Genomic DNA, 24959 nt, shown 5'->3' on the forward strand with positions numbered 1-24959 from the left:
CTTGGTAAAACCAACCGGAGGTTTGTTTCTCAATTGTCTCAATCCCTTGTCTTTCGACTTCTTTTACTTGAGGACAAGTAAAACTTTAAAGTCTGAGGAGGTTGATAGGGGCATTTTGTCCCTATCTTTTAGCGTGATTTACGGTTTAATTTCGAGCTTAATAGATAAGTTTAATTACAAAAATAGTATGTTTTCAAATAAATTACGAAATAAAAATCAATTTTACATTTTTAGTTGATTTCTTTAGTTTTTGATTAATTTCAGAAAAATAAACTCAAGCTAACTCGGTTCTCGAAGATCGTATTTTTCAGGTACAAAGAAGAAAACACTCAAGCACTAACTCTCGGATACGTGGGGCGTAAAACAAGGCACGCGGTGCGGAGGACAATGCCCCTCAATACACGGCAGTCAACTAAGCATTCCCACATGGTCAACATCAACTACGTGGGGCGTAAATCATACTACGCGGAGCGTCTCATATGTGAATTGAAGACAAAAGTTCCAGGAACTCACTTATATGGGGCGTAACCCAGACCACGCGGAGCATACAAGGCATATTTCGAGCAAATAAGTTCCAGGAGCTCAACCAGGCGGAGCGTATCCCAGTTTACGCGGGGCGTGGTTGAGTCAACAAGTCTATATCTAGTCCACGCGGAAGAAATTATCAACGGAATGGGTTGATTTTGCAGATACGCGGAGCGTACCACCTTCTACGCGGGGCGTACCTTGTGAAACCTGCAAAAATAGTTTGAATTATTGTTTGTAACTTGTGTAATTACGATTTTACCCCCGAGCTTGATGTGTATAAATAAGAGTGATTAACACTCATTTCCTCATTCAGATTTTTGTATAGCCAAACTCTACCACTTTGAGAGCTTGTTCACTTGTTTCACCATCCCGTCGAAGTTCCGTTCCATCCTCTTCCACCAAGCTCGAGAAGTTTCACCTCCAAGACCTAGGTGACGGCCTTGAGTCTGGTTAGCTAGTTCTAAGGGCCGATTCTCCCCTTTTACTTGCTAACTAGCTTGCACTCCTCCTATGTACTAGGCTTGGTTGTACTCATATTCTTTTCATTCCATATTTATAATATATGATTTGCAATTCCCGTTTCTTTATACATGTTGATTTCTGCTACTTGTTTTGATATTCTTAATTGATTATTGTGTAGGGGAGACACGATTTCCGGCGACTCGTAGGGACGGGTTATCTTTAGGGATTCATATAGGTGCTGCCCTACCGGGAGTAACATTCTGAAAATCGTAGGAATTGACAAGCCACGGAACTTACGGGCCCTAGTTTCTGATCCCCAGCATTAGACACGCCTTGACTAGGAACCACGTCGTCTAAGTACTTCACGGTGCTGTCCGTCTACACATAGTCGTCTTTGCAAGAGTAAAGTATCAATCGTATATGATCGGAGTCTTTGCTTATTATAATTATAACTTATCATAGTCCATAGAGTTCGGTTATATAAGTCTGTCTCACCATAGTTTAGCAGTTTGTACTTGTCACCCAAACCAACCTAAAGTATTCACCGCCTAGATACCAAATAGAACCGAGTAGTTTAATACTTGTAGATATAAATCCCGTGGATTCGATACCCGGTCTTAACCGGATTATTACTAGATACGACGGGGTACACTTGCCCCTACGTAGTAGCGTCTAGTAGAGTTTAAGCACACACACGTAACATCACCCATATACCATCTACACATTCCATTTTACCGCACTACTAGATTTTACGCATCACTACTTCCCAACTCACGATTGAAACAGCTCTAGTCAGTGTCTATCTAAAGCTGTCTCACACCATACTCAGCCTTGCTGACCTAAAATTGAGCTAAAGCATCAAATCTTAAAATAAGTCAGCTTTATTTATTAAAAAGTTATAATAGTTCCTACCCCCCCTGGAACTAACTTTACTACGTTACACGGGACCAACACTACAAAGGATAAGAGAGATAAGAAGTGATATACAACTGTAATCCACCATCTGTTACCATCCTAACACATGTATGTAATCTAATGGCTAGGATTAGGTGCTTTTACTGATTCAAATAGTCATTTGACAGTTTTACCCTTTTAACCTAGATTAGCTTTTTTAGTATAAATAGATTCAATTTTCTGCTTTGTAAGGATCATCTTATTAATATATCTTCAGCCTCTTTTTGGGAGCTTCTTTTATGGTGTTCGAGGCTGTTCCCTCATGAAATGAGGGAACAACCATCTTAGCAAGCTTGGCCATCCTCTAATGGTGATTGTAAGTACGCTGTTTTACTAACGAAGCTTGTTTATCTCTGATTGGTTATTAAAGAGTTACTTAAATGCTTAGATTATGATCAAATCTCTATAATAGCAACAATAGATGACACGAGAGTGCTCTAGCATTATGGAAATACTCTTTGGTATAGGTTGTTGAGGACGGACACAAAATCGACCGTCTATTGGGGTTTCATTTATGAATGCTTTCTGGGTCTTAATGCTTGGATGCACTTAATGCAAGGAGACTTGGTTAATTTGTATGCTTAGAATCTTTGGAAATGGGAGACCGGACCTTAGTGATAAAAGAGAAAGATACCCAAACCATGAACTTTATGTATGCTTATGTTAATGGAACGACTGTGCGAGCAATTACCTATTCTGAGTTTGTGCTAATCTTGTTATTTTTATTTATGCATTTATTTATTGCTTTCAGTATAAAAATCTCACCAAACCAATGTCAAATATATTATGCATATTTGAACAATTTTTTAAGGTAATCTTTCACATAATCTCCATCTCAATCCCTGTGGAATACGACACTTGGTCTTACCAACACTACATCCGACCTAATACACTTGCTAGCATCCATATCTAACACACCAAAGACCTTGCCATGTGGATCTGCCTCGTAAATACCATTCGCTATTAAGGACCCATCTCCTCCAGGCAGACATGGACACGCCATCTAAGGTAGATCTGCCCATAGTGTCACCAAGCTGTTATCAGGGAAACCGCTACAATTAATAGCATTAAATGGTTCCTTAAAAGCACTAATGGTCAGACATAAAGAATGTAGCATTAAACTACATTAAAGGGCATTGAATGAGGAACTACTTCAAAGGTTATGGGAATTAGTATAAATACCCCCACTACGAGGTATTCTAGGTACACTTTGTGCTTACTATTTATTCTCTCTAGAATTATTACTAACTTAAGCATTAGAGTGTCCCAGACCGAACCCAACAGCGCCTCGTAGGGAAGCATTTCGGTAAAGGAAATTTTGTGAGATATCAATTGGTGCAGTGAGCATGGAATTCTAAGATTAATAGAGTTTACACCACGAACACAAAATGACATCGGAAGGACCAACCCCTTCCACTAGAGGAACCTCTGTTCCACCCTATACTAGAAATATCAGGACTTTTATAGGGCACAATACCCTCCCGGAAGATGGAACAGTCTGACCGACATATGAATTCTCACCAACATCTTTCAATGAACAAGTCGTAGAGTCTATTGTGCGAGATTTAGGTCTATCTGTTTCCGAGCGTCTGAGATCGATATTGGAAAATTAGCCCATAGGAGGAAACACAAATGGTAGGCCCTCGACCCATGGCCGTGGAGGAAAGTTTAAAAGAACTGGAAATTACCAAAGTCTTTGGGACGACCTAACAAATCTAGGGTCCCGAGGATACATATAGGGAACAGGAGCTAAACGCTCTTCCTTTTTGGAGCCAGGAGGAGGCTCTCAATTCCAACATAGCATGATGAATGCCACTTTCACAACTGTAGGACCTGCCATCACACCAAGACGATTGTTTCATGATCAAGTAAGTCCCCATGGGTAAGAAACGATGACATGAAATATGACAGGCGTTGAATGTTATCAAAATCGTGGGAGGTCCCCTCATATCCAGGACGTTCGCCAAAATATAATCGAGAACAACATCGAGATAGGAAAGGTCACGTTCCCTCCGAGACGCTCGTCAGGACCCCAATATGACAACTACAAAAGGCAAGACCAAAGATCAGTTTCTCCATGACGGTTCAATGAATGAGACTTGAATGCTGAAGTTGAAAGGCGAGTCTAGGAAGAAATGAACAGGCGGAACCAAAACGCAAAAAGATATTCCTATCAAGTTAATAGGAATTCGCCTTTCATAGCATGGATCCTAGGCTACGAGGCGGATAGGAGGTTTAAGGCTCCCAACCTACCTTAGTACAAAGGAAAGGACAATCTTGAGGCCCACACAAGGCAGTACAGAGAGTTGATGGACATTTACACTGCCAATAAAGGAATCCTTTGTAGGATGTTCTTGACAACCCTAAAAGGATCAACATACGAATGGTTCCAATCACTTGTTGTTGGATCTATCGATAGTTGGGAACAACTGACTTGAGAGTTTTGTACAAAATTTGCAGGAAGTATCCCACCTGCCGTATCTAGCCAAAAGTTGTATGAGCTTAAGCAAAGAGAAGGCGAATCTCTCAGGGAGTACATAGAAAAGTTCAACAAGCTATGCATCAAGATCACCAATGTTGATGTCAATACATTTGTGTAAGGTTAAAAGAAAAGCTAATGATGCACAAGCCTCAAAGCCTTGTAGAATTGATGGAAAGATGTAAAAGGTTCATAGAGATAAACGACATCAATAGAATCTCGGATTCGGTAGAAAAGAAAGAGGCGAATCTAAAAGGAAAGAAAAAGAGAAAGATGTTGACCTACCATCCAGAGGCAGGGGGAATTCAAGAGGAAAACCAATGTACACCACCTTAAACACTCCTAAGCAAGAAATCCTCTTATGGCTAGAAAAAAGCAAATACAAGCGGGACATTACATATCCTGAACTAAAAGGGGGGAGCATATGAATGTCGGAAGGAACGCCAAAGCATATCGGTTCCATAGAAGAAATGGCCATGACACTGAAGCATGGTGGGAGCCGGTGAAAGAGATAGAAAGGTTGATTGAAAGAGACAAGCTTGACAAGTTCATCCAAGATGATAAAGACGGTGACAAACAAAAGACGGAACCCAAAAAGAAGTCAAAAGGGGTTATCAACGTCATTGCTGGCAGACCTGGATATCAACCACCAGCAAAGAAAGCTAAAACACCCGCTTTGGATAAAACGGCCCTCAACCGCCCTTTCACGGAAGCAGGCCAACAATTGGCCCTCATGCAGATGCCTTAGTAATAACAATGACAATTGAAGGCTGAGAGATGAAGAGAGTCATGATAGACACTAGCAGTTTATGCAACGTGATCACTAGAGGGCCATTTGCCAAGCTGACAGTACATCCCATACAGGTAGAAACAACAATTATGGACATCCTGGGAGTAACGGAGCACATAATTCATACCAAAGGCAAAATAACATTGGAGTGTGAGATTGCTGATGATGACCAAACCTGGAATGGAGATCTAGAATTCTCCCTCATGGACGGACAATTAGCATATAATGTTATTTTGGGAAGACTATTCCTCTCTGAAGCCGCATCTCTGATCTCTATCCGCCAGCTAACAATGTATGTCCCCACAAGTAAAGAAGGAGTCATGATCAGAGGAAGTCAGAAAATGGCACAAGAGACATCCTCATTATCCATTCTCCTATAGGCCAAGGATGATGAAGGAGAAGATGAGGAGCTTATCACCACGGCATTAGGCGACACAGAGATGTACCTTATCGCTGAAGGAAATAAGGTGAAAATTGCTAAAGGGCTCAAACCAGAAATAAAAGAAGATATCACAAAGGCCCTAAGAGAATGTGAAAGCATTTTTTCCTAGGAGAATAAAGTGTTAACAGGAGTAACCCTAGACATAATCACTTACAAACTGAACATGACGGATGATACAACGCCTATAGCCCAGAAGAGGCGAAACTATGGACCTGAGAGGCAAAAAGCCATAGAGGAAGAAATTGCTAAACTCAAAAAAGCAGATGCCATTGAGGAAGTAATATATACGCTATGGCTGGAGAATTTAGTCCTTGTAAAGAAGGCAGGTAGATCTTATAGAATGTGTATAGATTTTACAGATCTGAACAAGGCATGTCCCAAAGAGAACTAACCGCTACCATGCATTGACATTCTAATTGATGGAACCTCCTGGTATGGAGTCTATTCCTTCACAGATGTGAAATCCAATTATCATCAGATCCAGATGGAACCTAAAGATAGGATCAAAACCTCATTCATCACACACTAGGCCACATATTGCTTCAAGGTAATGCCATTTGGGCTGAAAATGCAGGTGCCACATACCAAAGGATGATGAACAAGATATTTGAAGATAAAGACGCCAACAATTTCTCCATCTATGTGGATGATAGGATCATCAAAAGCACCATAATGGAGAAGCATGTGGTAGACATCAAAGAGGTCCTAGAGGTTCTTCGCAAGTACAACATTAAACTTAATCCTGAAAAATGTACGTTCGGAGCAACCTTGGGAAAGTTCCTTGGCTACGTCATCAGCCAAAAATGAGTTGGTGCCAACCCAGACAAAGTAAAAGTTGTGCTAGAGAAGTGCAACGTCTAAACGGGTGGATCATAGCTCTCGAAAGGTTTATACCATGATCCGCCCAGGAGGTGTCCCCCTTCTATGAGGCGATTAAAAAGCAGAAGGCATTTGAATAGGATGAAGATTGCTAAGAAGCCTTCCAGGGGATAAAGCAGTTCCTGACAGAACCACCCTTAATAAGCAGACCAATCAGAGGAGAAGACCTGTATTTATACGTATCTGTCACAGATAAAGCTGTATGCACCATGATCATTCGGGAGGAAGAAGGACATCAATATCCCATTTACTACATAAGCAAAGTGTTGAAAGATGCTGAGACAAGATATTCGAAGCTGGATAAAATGTCCCTGGCAGTTGTAACGACATTGATCTGCCTCAGGCCATATTTCCAGGCACACACAATCGTAGTGAGAATCGGTATTCCCATTAGAAAGGTGTTGCAAAAACCAGAAACATCAGGCAGGTTGATGGAATGGTCTATACGCCTTCACGAGTTTGACATCCGATATGAAGGAACCGCTCTTAAAAGTCAAGTCTTGGCAGATTTTATTAATGAGTTCACGGAAGAGTTTGTTGATTCTCCCAAAATTGAGCCAGAAGAGTGGACCATGTACACTGATGGAGCGTCATCCGCCGAAGGAGCAGGAATAGGTGTTATGATCAACGGCCCAGAGTACATCAAAATTCATTATGCAGCAAAGTTAGATTTCCCAGCAACCTGTTGCAAAATGAATGAGATGATTTTATAACAACACAATTTGATGTGGAAAAGTATATATTTTATTGATGTGATACTGAGTTTAAATACAGCAGACACAGTTACAGAAATAACTATTCAATAACTACATCCTACAAATCAGTGATTTAAATAACCACTTGAGACAACTGACTAAAATCTTACAAATGAAAAAATACAGGATAAGATAGCAGTTACTAAAGCATAAATTTAACACTCCTCCTTGCTTTGGTTACTGCAAATTCTAAGTTTTTTTCTAAGGAACTCTAAAGAAACATTTGTGTCCTGTTTGTTTTTTTAATAATGAGATCTGCAAGTGTGCGCTGTGGACATGAGTCTTTGGACAAAAATGACTCAATTAATTTCTCCTCATGCTCATCAATCTCATCATAATCACCAAACTGAGTTTGAGTTTTAGAGAAACCATTAAAATCGTCAAGGTCCCTTTCTTCAACTTCTTTTTTATCCCTGACATTTTCTTCTTCAGCTAAAGCAAGTGCAGTAGTACCAGTAGGATTTTTCTCCTCAGCCTCCTCTTGAACTTCCTTCTGCTGAATCAACGCCTCTTTCAAATTTTTTGAACTCAAACCTGATGAGATCATCTTTTCACAGACTTCTGAATTAATTTGTGTTTCAGTAAAAACTTTTTGCTCCTCCTTCAATGGATTCAATGCAAAGATCTTGCCTTTCATCTTCACTTTGAAGACATCTTTGTCCACTGAATCCTTTATAATGCAGTGATTTGTTTCAAATAAAACTTTGAAACCCTTCTCAAGAAGTTTTCCAACACTTGACAAATTCTGACTTATGTTAGGAACAAATAATACATCTTTGATTATTTTTGTACCTGAAGTGCTATTAATAGCCACTGCACCTTTTCCCTTCACTGGAATGTATTCTCCATTTCCAATTCTGACTTTGGAAACTGCTGATGTATCTAGCTCTTTGAACAAAGCACGATCATAAGTCATATGGTTCGTACATCCTCTATCTACAAGCCAATTATCACTTGAATTTCCAGGAGCAAAACATGAAGCCACAAAAAGATACTCATCTTCATCTTCTTCGTGATCAGCAACTTGAGCAACATTTTTCTCATAGGTTTCTGAATTTTGTTGAGTGTTGCTATTGCAAATCTTTTGATGATGTCCCATCTTTTGGCACTTCTCACATTGTTGATCTGGTCGTCTCCAACATTTAAAAGGTGGATGACCTTTCTTCCCACAATGATGACAAGGAGGAAAGTCAGATTTATTCTTCTTGTTCTTCATCCCTTTTTCTCCCTGGCTAGATTGACCCTTTGCAAATAATGCACCTTCAACAAAATTCTCAGACCTCAAAAGTCTCCTCTGCCTCTTGTGCCTGCAAAGCATTCAACAACTCTGCCACACTAATTTTTGACAGATCCTTAGTGTTTTCCAGAGAAGAAATGGTTGCTTCAAACCTTTCAGGAACAGTGACAAAAAGCTTTTGAACTAATCTAGAATCGGGAAATTCAGTACCGAGTAATCTTACTTTGTTAGCAATGCTAAGCAATTTGTCTGAATACTCTTTGACAGTTTCTGAATCCTTCATCTTTTCAAATTCAAATTCTCTGATCAAGTTAAGAGCCTTCATTCCTTTGATCTTCTCATCTCCTTCAAATTCCTTCTTCAAGAAATTCCAGACTTCAAAAGCTGATTTCACTGTCATGATTTTGATAAAGATATCAGATGAGACTGCAGCAAATAACGTAGCCCTGGCCTTCGACTTTCTTGATTTCTTCTCCTTGTGATTTTTTAGCTGCGCCCTAGTTGGATTCTCGGACAATGGAGGAACTTCGTAGTCCTCTTCAACAGCTTCCCAGAGATCATTAGCCTCCAGATGTGCTTCCATCCTTCCTGCCCAAATATGATAGCCTTCACCATTGAAAACAGGTGGTGCTAATGTAGTAAATGGAGTTTGTGACAAATCCATAAAGAAGAAGAGAAAAAGAAATAATAACAAATTCACAAGTCCCTCAAGAAGAGAGCTCTGATATCATTTGTTGGAAAATGAATGAGATGATTTTATAACAACACATTTTGCTGTGGAAAAGTATATATTTTATTGATGTGATACTGAGTTTAAATACAACAGACACGGTTACAAAATAACTATTCAATAACTACATCCTACAAATCAGTGATTTAAATAACCACTTGAGACAACTGACTAAAATCTTACAGATGAAAAAATACAGGATAAGATAGCAGTTACTAAAGCATAAATTTAACACAACTAATAATGCGGCAGAAAATGAAGCCTTGATCCTTGGGTTACGCATGCTGAAGGAAATCACTCTAGAATGTGTTGTGATATACAATGATTCAAAACTAATGGTGAACCAAGTCATAAAAAATTTCAACGTGAAAGATGAAGTCCTTTTGAAGTATGTAGAGGAGACAAAGCGGATTCTCACCATTCTGGAAGGCAAAGATGTCAAATGGGAAATGGTTCATGTCCTACGAGGTTCAAACACTGAAGTGGATCATTTGGAAAAGCTGGCATCAAGAAAAGATCAATGGGGAAGACCTCACTTGCCCCTTTGAAATAAAAACAAAGCCAACATCACCAAAGAAATTATTGCATTGATAATGTCGCCACAGATGATTGGCAGACCCCCTTGATCCAGTACTTGACAGAAGGAGTCTTGCCTAAAGACAAAGACAATGCAAGCAGGATGGTAAAGAAAACAACCTACTATGAATGACCAACTATACCAAAAATTATTCAGCCAACCATGGTTGAAGTGTGTCACAACAGAGGAAGGTCAAGAAATCTTGAGGGAATTGCATGAAGGCGTGTGTGGAGAAAACCTTATCATATCGCCACCAAGATTGGACCCACCACCTTCAAGCTAGAAGATATGGACGGACAGAAAGTACCACAGACCTGGAACATCCAGAATCTCTGTAAATATTTCAAGAAGTAAATGTAATTAAAAGTCTCGAGCACTCTTTTTCCTTGAATAGGGTTTTTTCCCACTGGGTTTTCCTATTAGAGGTTTTAATGAGGCTCCAAAGAAACTGTTATCCATTGTAATAGAAACAAGAATATTGTTATGAAAGTTATATTAACAAAGTTATCCTTATTATTAAAACCTTCTTTATAAAGTTTATTAGCAATATAAATATCTTCTTACAAAAAGGAACCCCAATAAAGTCCCTACGGTAAATCATCTCCCTCAAAGATGGGAAAATTGATCACCACTTAGGGTGGGTCCATTTCCTCAAAATAGACCTTTAAAGCTTGCGGAAGCTTAATTCTCTCCTCAAAGATAGGAGAATGAAAAATCCCATAGGCGGATCACTTAACTCAAAGATAAGAGAATTGATCCCCATCTAGCGCGGGTTCACTTTCCTAAAAAAGATAGGAAAAAATAAAACCCACAAAGCTCACAGAAAGCTTAAACCCTTTCCTCAAAGATAAGGAAGTTTTAGGGCATGGCTGGCCACCTACCCTAAAGAAATCAAAATCCTAGAGAAAACCAGATTCTAAAACTACTTGCAAAGATATACGCAAAGTAAAAATAAGTTCCAGGAAGACAAATGATTCACAAAAATATATCAAAAAAGGTATATCAAACATTGTACTGAAATTGTACTTATATTATTACAAAAAAGGCATTAGTCAAAACGAGAAAACTGGAAAACAAATGAGGACACTGGATGACAGCCGCCGTTCTTATCCCTTTGGGATGAATCAGCATGTTGAGCCTGCTTTAGCGTGTCATCTTTAGGCTTTCCATCCTTGGGCATATCCTCATCTTCGGCAGCACGATCCTCATCATCTAGAGTGATGATCTCTTCAATTTTCCTACTGGTCAAAACATCCTTCACCAGAGGCGCCAAAGCTTCTTGAGAAATGACCTCTTTGGCATTTTTCATAGAAACTTAGTGAAAGGCTCCATTGATGGTGGGGACCTCCATCTCCGGATCTTCAAAACCCAAATCAGGATAATCTCTCTGGATGACGACCATGATCCTTTCGCCATAGTAATACGCCCGTAGACCACACACCTCCTCAAGTTTGTCCCAGTCCTTCTAGCGCTGATCCTTCTCTGAGGCTATCTCCCCTGTCAGCCTCCTGACTTCAGCCTTCTCCTCCTTAAGGTCAGCCTCCAGTTGGCGTATCCTCTCGTTGGGACCCTCTACAAGAGCACTCACAATAAGAGCACTGGATTTCTGAGTTGATACATCAGCTTCCAACTCCTTGATATGAGCCTCATCCACGGCGTTCAGAGCCATATCTGTCTCTACAGCATTAACATGGTCTATGATCTGGAAAAGAAAGAGACTCGGTTAAAAGCACATTCAAAAATCCCAAAGGAAGAAAAAGACAAAGTGACTTACCGCCAACGCCCTACGCTTAATATATTTCAGGTGGCTGGTGGGCTGGTACTTTTCCCTATTAGGCAGGACTAAAGGAATCCGCCCGATAGCTTCCTCCAGGTCGTTCATCATGACATCAGAGCTCAAAGAAAGCTCCTGACCACAGGTGGCAGCCCAATAGCCCCCGAGGTCCGGCTTCTCGAGCTGAAAGCAACGCGAATGAAAAGGTTAGTCCAATGAAGAAAAATACAGAAGGTAAAAAAAAGGTAAAACAGAATGAAAAACGAACCAGCGTATATGTGGAGGAACTAAAAAAAGACACCTTTGGCTTTTATCATGTCACCAACTGACATGATCCATTGGAGGATTTAGAGACGTTGGCCACCTTCTCCCCGATGGAGACACCATCAGTCTTAGATTTCTTAGTAGAAGGGAGAACCCCCGGCTCAACGGCAGGCGCTTCCCTTCCTGCTTATTCAAAGACGTGTTCGCCTTCTCCTGAGCTTCTAAGGCTTTCTAGTGCTTCATGCGCTCTACAATCACATCTTTCGCATTAGTTTCCCCCTGCCAAAAGGATAAAAAGGAAAACATCAGACAAAAAGCAGATAAAAATACCTTCGAAGTCTTTATAAGAATTATAGCGGATCTCCCCATTATGAACCTCCGCTAAAGGTTGGCCTGCTTTCATGATTGCAAGGGCTTGGTCATACACCTAGAAGTTATGCTTGACAGACCGTAGTTGCTTCACGACATTCTCTTCCACTGAATTAAGAATGAAGCCCCTACTTGCTCGTTCCTTAGGATTATAATTCCAAGAATTTGGAAATCCTAAGGACACGCATCCGCCAACTTTACAAAGAAGAATTTTTGTACCCAGATGTGAACGTTTGACATCTTACTGTGAAAAGGTGAATAGACTTTCAACTTGAAAAAGGATATATGGTCCTCTACCCCACGTTTGGTCATTGTATGAAGGGAACACAAGACCTAATGGCTCAAAGTCACGCTAAGATTCGCTGCCAAATACGAATCTAGTACAAGATCCAGCCACCCATTAAGATGCAGTTGGAAAATGGGTACGCCAAAAAACTCCAATACCCAGTTACCTTAGGAAAAGGGAATGTGAACCCTCTTTCAACATGGCTCTGATACACCGAAAAATAGCCTTTAGGAGGCATGGTGGGTCGATGAGATGGTGTAGGAATCGAGCAGTCAGCCGCCCTAAGCCAAGAATGTAGGAAAATAGACAAGCCTAGGCATAGCGGAATAATAAAATTTTATCTATTTTATCTATTTCCTTTTTCCAAGAACTGTTAATTGTTATTTCATATAAAGAGGGATAGAAAGTAATACCTTCGGTGAAGAACTATCTACGGTTGCAAACGAAGTGCCCACAACTTCTTATTATCAATCCGTGAGCAACGAACGTTTTTGTTCAACACAGAAAAACAAAACTAATCAGTAATCAACCTTTAAAGTATAGCAATCGCAATGATTGCCTCTAACAAAAATCGATACGAGATCAAAGAGGGAGTAAGAAATAAAGTAAATTAGACGAGACGATGACGAAACGATTCCTACTCTGCTTATTTTGTGCTGGCCGAAATCTGGGGTTAGGGAGTCTATTTATAGACTTCTCAAAACCTTAATCCCAGCTGTGTTAGGAAATTAAATAATTGGAATCTTATTTGGAATAGGATTCCTAATTAGATAATTAAATAAACACTTCACTATTATCTAAATAATAACTAATTATATCTAGATAATTATTATTAATCAAATTAATAATTAATTAATGTTAGAGATAATTAATTAGAGTTTCAATCACATAAAAACTTCTAATTAATATTATCAGATAATCCTTTAATTTAATTCATAACCATAATCAAATTATAATTATTAATCAAATTAATTTATCCCCAGATTAATATGTAAATTTCGGCCCATACATACATGTCCCACTAATTACATTTTCGTCCTCCGATTCCAAGTCCCATATGCGACCCATTAGGTTCTTTATTGCCACTAGCCGTATATATCCTTTGAAATTATTCATCACGATTAATTCCAACATATATATAACGGAATACCGTCACGAGCTGTTACTAGCAGAACCTATGATATTCCCCAGAGCAATTAAGAAGTCAGGTTGATAACTGCCGTTAACCTTTCTGCATTAGGTACAGTATAATACGATCCTTCATCAACTATATCATGTCGGTCAATTCTTTATAACCATGGAACGTGTCAAGGTTACATATAACGAAGAGTCTGGTTTTACTTGTACAGGTTGAATTCACTCTGAAAAGATAAGTTAAGTGAAATGTTCATTTCTACTCTTAACTCTATCACCTTGCAAAGATTTCAGTTAATTCACCACAAGCGGCCATTTGGATATATCTCCCACTTATCGGGAGTGATGAATGCTCAATCTGACATTAACTATTCTGCAATTACTTTGTGTGATACCCAACCCTGCTCTCACACACCCCAGGCTCTCACCTGTTGGATCGTGCTCGCACAGAATCAAAGTATCAGACTCCATAATCCAGAATCACTAATTAACGAATGTTTGAGTCTGAGGATTAGTTATACCTACTAATACCAATGAGATGAACAGTTGACACATTAGATAAATCAATCCATTCTGTTATCTCAAGTCGGGTCCCAATCCTAATGAACTCATTCACTAGATCCATGTAATTGTCTAGATATTTGAATATCTAAAGCTTGTGAGATCAGCTTTCTGTCTCGACAGAAAACACTGTTACATGCAAGTCTCAACAGTAATATGCCAACCCCTATAACATATTACTTGACTTGGGTTAACTTTAAGTCTATTGGTCTATTATAAAGTACAGTCTCACTTCATGCTTGTATGAACACTTTATAACTACTTAAATAAACTTAGGGTTACTTTCTTTATGAAAGATTTGTGCCTTTATATATAGTTACATTTTAATGCTATATATATGATTAAACAAATGATCAAATAAACAATTTATTCATTAATATTAATATCCTAAAACAATTGTCTTTAGGACACTAAACTCCAACAAAGGAAAAGAAGATGAAAACTTAAATCTGAAATTCAGAAAAGGCACACTTACATGAAAATTTTGAAGGATGATTGAAGAGGCACAAAAATCTTAGGCAAGAACTTGACAGAAGAGTTGAGGAAGAACGAAGATGAAAGCAAGAGGAGCGAAAATAAAACCCATAAAAGTAGAAGAAAAAATACTTTTATAGGGTAGGCGAGGACGGCGTAGAGATTTGTGCCCCGTATTGCCACCTGTCACCATCCTAATAGTATGGGACAGCGCACCAGTCAGAAGCAATGAATGGTGGTTGTATGCGCGGAAGGTGAAAAGCCCTAAAGGACTTAATTGGTACTTTTAGGGGGGATTTTGATAACATCCAAATATTATCCCTAGGGCATAACCATAAATATCCATAAAAGGAAGGATCAAACAGTAAAGAAATGCTTCACCACCAGAGAAGATCCGTTGAGTCAAGGTTAAGGCGTATGCCAGAAGCCACAAGCTATGAAGACCTTACCATATGGATCTGCCTTGTAAATACCATTCTCCATTAAGGACCCATGTGCTCCAGACAGACATGGACACGCCATAGTGTCACCAAGCTGTTATCAGGGAAACCGCTACAATTAATAGTATTAAATGGTTCCTTAAAAGTACCAATGGTTAGACATAAAGAATGTAGCATTAAACTACATTAAAGGGCATTGAATGAAGAACTACTTCGATGGTTATGGGAATCAATATAAATACCCCCACAATGAGGTATTTTAGGTACAGTTTCTAATCCTTACTTTGTGCTTACTGTTTATTCTCTCTAGAATTATTACTAACTTAAGCATCAGAGTGTCCCCGGCCGAACCCAACGGTGCCTCACAGGGAAGAATTCCAGTAAAGGAAATTCTGCGATATATCAATAACATATAAATCATCTATTTAAAGGGATCTTCAGAGGCTCTATTAAAAGTGATGTCTTTTGAGCGCAAGTATTAGAAGCATAATCGATCTTAGTGTTGAGCGATTTCCGTAAGTGCACGGTATACGCTTGTAGTAATAAAAGATATCGAACCCACAGGGAACGCTTTTTAACGAAAACTTATTTTAATTCAGTTTAATTCTCGTATTTAGTTTAACTTAAGAAAAGTGTTTAATTTTGTATTGGTTTGCATTGGTCAGGATTAGATGAGAATAATATGTTGAACTTAGAGTACAATTTTGTCTTGAGATTTTATTACAAGACAGAAACTTTTGTGTTTAGAATAAAAAGTATACAAAACTTACTCGCATTAGCAAAGAAAGCAACTATAACTTTGGTAAGATTATAAACATGTAACAATTCATTAATTTACGCAATTAATGGGCTTTGAACTGTAGAACTCTCTCTGGATCAGAGCAGGTTTCTACCTTAATCAAATTGGTATTTTATGTCTGATAAGCCGACCTAACGATCATATCATCCATAAAAACTAATTCTTTCAAGTGTTCAACAAAGTTTCCTTGTAATTATATGAAATGTCTACGTTTTAATGAAAACACCAGAACCTTACTTCGAAAATAACATCAAAGTAACAACAGACGAATATATTGAATAAAATAAATGTATTATTATTGAACTGTGAATCTTCACAAGTTAACAGAGAAGAAGAAACATGGATAGCATTTTAACTAATTTGAGTTCCGGGTTGTCAATCCTTTCCTCAAACTTCGTAGGTTTGTCAGACCCTGGGGCGCTTCAACCGTTAGTTCTTCTCGCTGAATCTTCGAAATAGAGATCGTTGGATCCACTACCAGAATGTGAACTTGTCTTCGAACAATTCTTAAATCTAAATTAATCGCTACTGTGTTTGTAATTAATCTAAGAACAACTTGTGTACAGCAAGTTTGCTTTTACAGAAATGTAATCTAACTTCTGGTTCTCTTCTGAATCAGAATTTCAACATAATATCTGCTCTCTAAAACTATATCAACCAACTCTTCAATTCTGAAATGAATCACTTATTTATAGTTGGTGAATGGTTGTGTTTGAAGGGTCATGTCCGCTGGTGAAGGGTCGTTTCTATCCACTCGAACAGACGTGTTTTTTGGAGTTTTAACATGTGAAAGCTGTGCAAAATTCTTCGCTGTCTCAACTGAGATTTTAGGAATCTCAGTCGCGACACGGGGCATTGTGAGATAGCTGACGAACTTCAATCTTCAGGGCTGAGGGACGCGTGTTCCGACCGAGATTTAGGGAATCTCGGTCGCGATAGGGATGTTTTTCCCCAGTCTCGGTCGCTTCCCTCTCCTTGTATCGGTCTTCTGATTCACACGTACTTTTGGCACGTAACTTAGGTTTTTCCCTCATTTGTGCTCTGTTTTAGCTCCTATTTGGATTTAACCAAATAATTAAGTACCTTGCATCAAAGAAGTATATAAAGACGTAAAAGTACTCTAAACGAATATAATTAGCACGATTTCAATGTAAACTTGACGCATTTATATATGATATTTTAGGTATATTTTGGAAGTTAAGAAATATTTTTGGGAAGATACATTTTTGTTCAAAACATATGGCGATGGTATGCTTAGGAGATGCGTTAGTGAGTTTGAGTATGACTCTATAATGTTAGAATGTCATGAAAGCGCTTATGGAGGTCATAACGGCGTAAGCAAAACAGTAGCTAGGATATTAGAATGTGGATTCTTTTGGCCTACATTGTTTAAAGATGTCCGTTCATTTATTATTTGTTGTGATAAGTGTCCAAGAACCGGGAATTTAGGAAAGAAAGATGAGATGCCTCTCACGAACATGTTGGAAGTTGAAATCTTTGACGTGTGGGGAATCGATTTCATGGGTCCTTTTCCTCATTCTTTTGGCAAAACCTATATATTAGTAGCCGTAGATTATGTTTCAAAGTGGGTTGAAGTAATTGCAACCCCGACAAATGATTCTAATGTAGTTGTTAAGTTTCTCAATGAAATATTTTATCGATTTGGAGTCCCTAGAGTTATGGTAAGCGATGGAGGTACTCATTTCATAAGCAGAAGCTTTGAGTCGCTTATGAGGAAAAACGGAGTACACCACAGTGTATCTACGCCATACCATCCTCAAACGAATGGTCAAGCGGAAATATCAAATAGAGAACTCAAATGGATATTAGAGAAAACAGTTTCATCTTCTAGAAGAGATTGGGCACATAAACTTAACGATGCGTTTAGGCATACCGTACTGCATTTAAAACACCTATAGGAATGACACCTTATATACTGGTCTATGGTAAAGCTTGTCATTTACCAGTAGAGTTAGAACATAAAGCATATTGGGCAATCAAAACCCTTAATTATAATTTGCAAAGTGCAGGTAAAAAGCGTTTGTTCGACTTAAATGAGTTGGATGAATTACGCTATTTATCCTACGAAAATGCAAGGGTATATAAGGAAAAAGTGAAAAAATGGCATGATGCCAGAATTAAGCAAAACTTTATCGCCAACATTAAAGCTTTTAACCTTAACTTTATCTAGGAATTCACACGTACTTTTAGCACGTAACTTAGGTTTTTCCCTCGTTTTTGCTCCGTTTTAGCTCCTATTTGGATTTAACCAAATAATTAAGTACCTTGCATCAAAGAAGTATATAAAGACATAAAAGTACCCTAAACGAATATAATTAGCATGATTTCAATATAAACTTGACGCATTTATATATGATATTTTAGGTATGTTTTGGGCTTATCCCTTAGTAGACTAAAATTCCTCAGTAGACCAAAGTTACATCTAATTCCGAGAATTGCCTCTGTGTTGCAATTGCCTTAAAAGAGAAAAGTTTCTAAAAGTTTTAAATTATCCATTAGTTCTATTCACCCCCTTTTTAGAACTAATATTCCGTATTAGGGACCAACAAGTGGTATCAGAGTGAGTGCTCAAACTAATGATATAACTATCTTGAGTAAAATATCCACCATAATGGCTGCCAATAACACACATCACTTGCTTGGTAATAAGATAACACAAATTCTAGTATAAGGTTTTTATATTACCAGACCCCTCTATTCTTCAAATCTAACTAACATTCTAGAAAAACAAAATGAAGAATTTTATCCAAGCTTAGAGTATGAATTCCTGGTTAGCAATGATCCAAGGCCCACATGTACCTACTGAAATAGTAGTTGGGGAAAAGTTTGTAAAGCCGGAAGACAAATGGATAGAAGAAGATCTGAAAAAGCTTCAAATAAAAGCTTCGGCTATCAAATCTCATGTTGTGTGATAGGGGTGAAAAAACCCTATCTTTCAGTATGGTCTATGGGACATTTTTATGCCATTTCTAATAAATCAATTTCAATTTTATAAACTTTATTTCACTTCCTGTTTAGCATTTTGTCATTTTTATGCTTTATTTATGTTATTTAAAATATTGCCAAATTAGACGTCAATTTAATTATCCTCCATCTATAGCTATTTGATTCACCAATTATATTAAAATGAATTGACTTAGTATTTAAGACTTATTTTAGTGAATCAAATTAGCTTTGAACTAATGATTTCTTGAGATTTTTTGTGAGATTTTTCAGGTAAAACAACCAAGGGCAAAAATGACCAACATCAAAAGAAGACAAAATCACGAGCATGCCTCCTAAAGGACATCTCGGTGAGCTAGCCCATTACAAGACTGGCCAGACCAATCTAGGAGCTAGCTCGGCAAGCTGGCCTAGCCCAACGATAAGGCCCAACTCGATGAGCTGAGCCTTCGAACCAGTCAAAATTGACTAGTTCAACACAATTCAAATAAAATTCAATCGATTTCTTTGAGATATTTCAGCCATGTAGTATATGAGTTGGTAGTTTAGGTCTTATTTTGCCTATTTAAAGGCCTGTAATTTGTATTTTTTCATTATCCATTGTCATCTTTGTAAACTCTGTACTCTTGAGAATTCATCATCTCCTTCCTCCATCTACCATTAACATCTGAGAAAGCTTCACCCATCTTCATTTCAAGGACTCTCAAGTTCTTATCTCTTCCAAGTTCAAAAAGACGATTGCTTGAGTCGACAAGTTTCAAAAGGGATTTTTACCCTATTATCTCCGTTTACTTTTATAGATGCTTCTATGAATTCTGAATTGGTTGTAACTTTGTGACAATTACCCTTCATTTTTAATAAAACTTCAATTTTATTTCCATTTATGTTTATTAAGCTTTTCGTTTATGCTTTTGCTTCTTATGTTTAAATCATTCAAAAGTCCAAATAACAACTTGGTTCATATTGCACGTCTAATTTGACTGTCTATAACCGGAAACTGTATATATTGACAACATCATAATAACAAACCCAAAATCTTGAACCTTAGAGCTAGTTACGACCTCTAACAAAGGAATTGCGTGCTAGAAACTTTAGAAGGAAAAGTCGGTTTATTCACTTTATGTTTATGCAACTCTGAATTAGCTCTGAATTATATTTGTTTATCCATTGAGTATCTGAGTTATAGTATCATTCCATTTCAATCTAGGAGTTTATGAATTTTCTTTGGATCAACTTATGAGTAGAATAACTTAGAAAACAAACCCAAAATCAATTTACCATCATCTAGATAACAGTCCAACATCTAGTAGTCTAGTACTTGCGGTATAAATTTTATATCCTGGACTTTCCAGATTATTACTTGATAACGACGAGGTACACTTATCCCTTCGTGAGTTTTTGAGCGTTAGCTCGAGGCGCATCATTGTGAAACTGCCACTAATATGGATTCCAATTAAAAATCTTCATCTGGTCATTTTCAGATTATTATAAATCGAATAGGACCTTGCATTTGAAGAGAGTCAAGTGTTACTATGAGATTATGCTATCAATTAGTTTACTCTTGAACTCCCTATTTGGGCCCCTAATAGCACCACCTCAAAGGAAGTAAGAGGTACATTTGGTGGTTTTTGTTACTTTCAAAATTATGTCTAATTATATGATACTTTTGGTTTGAAGATAAAATCACCATGTTCTGTTTTCATAGCTTTGAATTCACTTATTTTATTCCATTTCTCTTGAGGTGTCGTATTTTGCAAAAGGATGTTATACGTACTATATCACGACAGTATAGAACAGATGCATCTGTAGCTAAGCGTTTTGAAGAGGTGCCATCAAATGTTTTTTTAATATTCATGGTGTACATTTTGAAGGCTAATATTGTATAGGATCCAAAAACCTTTTTTATTACTAGAATATTATGCAAGTAATTAGCCTAGTTTTGAAATTATATGATCTTATATTTTGTTATTTATATTAATATATTTTAGTTTAAATTATATTCATATTGTGTGTGTGTGTGTGTGTGTGTATATATATATATATATATATATGAATTATAAAATGAATATTCATTTAAATGCATTATTTAGTATTAAAAAAACATAAACATTATATTGTGACAGAATTCTGTCAAAAAATCTATTTATGATGGAATAAAGATTCTGATGTTTATTCTGGCTTTGTAATCTGTCATAATTTTATGATGAAAAAACGTCATTGCATAACGTAAGGATGTCCTAACGTTTATTTATGTCTCAAATTCCGTCTCCACTGGTGACAGAATTCTATCACTAGTCCGTCAGGAAATTCCGTCATAAAAACCGTATGTGAAATCTACGTCGACTGATATAACCACGGTTTCATTCCGTCACTAAGGAGATTTAGTGACAGAATCAGGTGATTTATGATGGAATTTTCTATCACAGTTTGACAATTTTCTAGTAGTGTGCTCAAGAGATGGGAACAAGATAGAAGTTACCTAGAAAGGTACCAACAATGTGAAGGAGTCTAAGATCAACCAAAAAATGGGATTGTATGAGCTATTCGAGATGCAGGAAAGTGAAGGCATTTCTAATATGAATGTTATATTCATTAACATCATCAATAAGTTGAAAAGAATGGGAAAGATTTTCTCAGAAGAACAAGTTAAAAATATCCTCATAAGCCTTCCGAAAAGTTGGCAAGCCAATAAGATGACTATTGATGAAGCTTAGAACTGACCACTTATAAATATGACAAACTTATAGGATCTCTTCTCACCTATGAGATCTCTATGAAGAACTTCAAGGTGAAGGAAAAGTCAGAAGACAGGAAGTAGAAGTCAATAGTGCTGAAAGCTGACTCTACTGATGAGAGTTCAACTAATGATGAGGAAATGGCAATGTTCACTCGCAAGATGAAGCGAATGTTAAAAAATAGTGGCATGTATAACAAGAAGACATTCAGAAGGTCTGACAAACCTAAAAGAGAATACAGTGATAACAAGTTCAAGATGGAACCCTCCAAGCCTATCACGTGCTTTGAATGTCATCAGCTAGGGCACATAAATCCAACTACCCAAACCTTAAGAAGGAGAAGAGACATGGTAAGAAGGCCATGGTAGCCACATGGAGTGATAGTGAAGAATCATCATCCTTCAAGAATGAAGCCTCTAAAATTACCAACATATGCTTCATGGCTATTGAGACTGAAGAACCCAGATCCTTTGAGATAGCTGGGTCATCTAATACTTCTGAAGACAAGGACTGACCAGGATATTGAGGTAAGTCGCTCTTATAAACTTCGAGAAGAAATGATTAATGCTCTTTGTGATCTTTATTCATTAATGAAAAAATATAACAAAAAGATCAAAGCATTAAATAGAAGGTGTGATGAGATTGAAGAAATCAAACTCGGATATATCAGATATCTCCTACAAGACAATACTCGTCAAGATGAGAACCTCAAAATCGTGATGAAAGTTGTTAACAACCTTACTAAGGAAAATAAATCCCTCTAGAAGGACATCACAACAATTTAGAGTCGCCAAGTGACTCAGAAGAGATATAGCCACCATAATTAGTACTCTAGAAGCAAAGCTCCCTATAGGAAAGGATGGAAAACAAAATCAGAAGTTGTTTGCAACTTCTACGATAAGAAAGTCCACACTACTAAAATGTGTTGGCATAAGAATGACTATTATGATCAGTATGATGAGAAACATGTTAAGACTAACCCAAAAAGATTTGGGTACCTAAGAAATACTAATCATTTTGCAGGTAGGCCTGAAATGTTCATGAGAGTCAAAGTTGTGGTATATTTACAGCGAATGCTCAAGGTATATGACAGGTGATGAAACTCAATTCATCACACTAGAGCATAAAAGATGTGGAAACATAAGTTCTAGAGATAAGAAGAAAGGAAAGATAGCAGGCTCTAGATCCATGGGAGCCAATCCAACTAGTGACAATGTCTCCCTAGTTAGAGATCTGAAGTATAACCTACTGAGTGTGCCTTAGCTCTACGACAAAAGAAGAAAGGTCATCCTCGATACCTCTGGATGTAAAATCATTGATAATAAGACAAACTCTCTTATCCTCACTGCTCCTAGGGTAGAAAATGTTTTTATTCTTAGTCTGAAAGGAAGAACATTTCTGGCTATGGCACAAAAGACTTGGTTATATGAGCATGGACCTTTTGGCCAAATTAGCAAGAAACCAACTTGTTGAAGGATTTCCAACCTTAAGTTTTGAAAGCATAATGTCAAAAAACAATTTAGTGGGCAAATTGGAGCAAATTGGTTGTTCACAAAACATAAGGTGGACTAGGGTTTTGACATGTATTCTTCTCCAACCAAGCCTTACTGGCGAAACAAGGTTGGAGAATTGTTAGTAGGTCGACATCTCTTTATGCATAAGTTTTCAAAAAGTAAATATCTGAGGCGCCAATCTATATTTCAAGTAATAAGCCAGGGAATATATAGTTTCATTTGGTGCAACTTATTCAGTGTTTGTAAAATCTTGGTCGAGTGGGTTTCGAGAAGCATATTAACATTTTATCTTCACGATGGGTACCTGGCTCCCATGCCTACAACATTTCTCTGTAAGGATCCCGACGCCTTTGGACTATGTTTCCTCTTTCATACAAGAGGGGCAACACCAACGAAGATGGACGACATTTAAATGATGTTGTTATCCAGAAGATGTCGAATGGATACTTCGAACCCCCTATCATATTCAAATAAAATGGAAAAACTTTCTTGGTAGGAATCTCGAGCTAGAGTATACAAAGTTAGAATTGAATATTGTATCTCCCTAAATAGCAATCACACTCTGACTGATATTGTATCCTCCAATAGGGAACCAACATAACTGATAACTTGTGAAAAAAATCCTTGATCGGATTACGTCCCTATGAGGCACCGTTGGGATCGACCGGGGACACTCTGATGCCTAAGTCAGTAATATTCTTGAGAGAATAATCTGTAATCACAAAGTAGGGTTAGAATATTGTGTGTGTGTGTGTGTGTACCTTTGATACCAGGAAGCTAGGGTATTTATATGCAAATTTGTAACAATCGCATTAATCCCCTTTATTGTCCTTGAATATGGGTTTTGATGTTACTTTGGTTATACTTGATGGTTTCAGTTTTAATGGAGTTATTTAGTATCATCAATGTTGGAGGTTTCTCCTTGATAATATTAATGGTTTAGAGACCTTTGGATGGACCCGTCTTAAGAAACCTCCTTATATTCACCTAGCGAATACTGATCTCTTTATTGATGGTTGTTAATTGCCATTTAATTGTATTTATTTCCTTCATGGATGGTTATAAGTGCGCCTTTTGGTATTCTTTAGAACCATCGAGGCGTATGTATGCTCTCCTTGAGAACTATGGCGGGTCTCCATTACTTGCTCTCATTGGGCGTATCTTGATATGACGTGTCTCGTCATGGTCCACGCGGCGTGGCATAATGCTAGAGACTCCTTCATTTTTCTTTATTATCTGCATATTCATCCCTGCATTAATCCTGCATTAATTATCATTAATTCCATATTAATCATGCATAAATCCCACTTTTATAAGGAATAATTCGGGTTGTTATTACAAGCCCCCCCTAAAGGTATAAAAAGCTTTTTAGGGCTGTCTAAAGCGTGTTTTATTTTTAATGCTTTTCCATTAAACATATTTTCTCGGACCAATAGGAAAGGGACACGTTTTTTTAATTTTATAAGCATCAAATAAGCCAATAAAAGTGTTCGGATGTGTAACTCAAAGAACTCTCCTTTCTCGACTTTATCAAAATATACCAATCTTTTTTTGGCTTGGACTTGATAAATTCTTATTTGTCAAGCTTCCTACGTACCCCATTCATTTGTTGGGAATCAAAGCCACGTAGTTCTAGTAGTTCTACCGTTATTCTAGACAGTTGCCACTATGGGTTTTGTTCCCCATTTTAAGCTTTATTTGCTTTTCTAGGATTTTGGCAATCTGGGCACTTGACTTTTTAGCCTGTACTCATTTTTTTAAAGTGTCTTTACTTAGTTTTGGTGAAGGCGGACTTCATCATTTTTTATGAAG

At 37.6% G+C, this 24959-nt stretch overlaps 1 long non-coding RNA gene across 1 annotated transcript; it reads right to left on the bottom strand.

The window, feature by feature from the left end:
* Positions 1-10799: 10799 nt before the first annotated feature.
* LOC136223527 (uncharacterized) lies at positions 10800-12529 on the bottom strand. The gene is made up of 3 exons (XR_010685999.1): positions 11876-12529; positions 11608-11790; positions 10800-11535 (listed from the first exon to the last, which is right to left on the bottom strand). It is a non-coding gene; the product is annotated as an uncharacterized lncRNA (long non-coding RNA).
* Positions 12530-24959: the final 12430 nt, after the last annotated feature.

The sequence above is a fragment of the Euphorbia lathyris genome, chromosome 3 (genome assembly GCF_963576675.1).
Source record: "Euphorbia lathyris chromosome 3, ddEupLath1.1, whole genome shotgun sequence".
In the NCBI taxonomy this organism is placed as follows: Eukaryota; Viridiplantae; Streptophyta; class Magnoliopsida; order Malpighiales; family Euphorbiaceae; genus Euphorbia; species Euphorbia lathyris.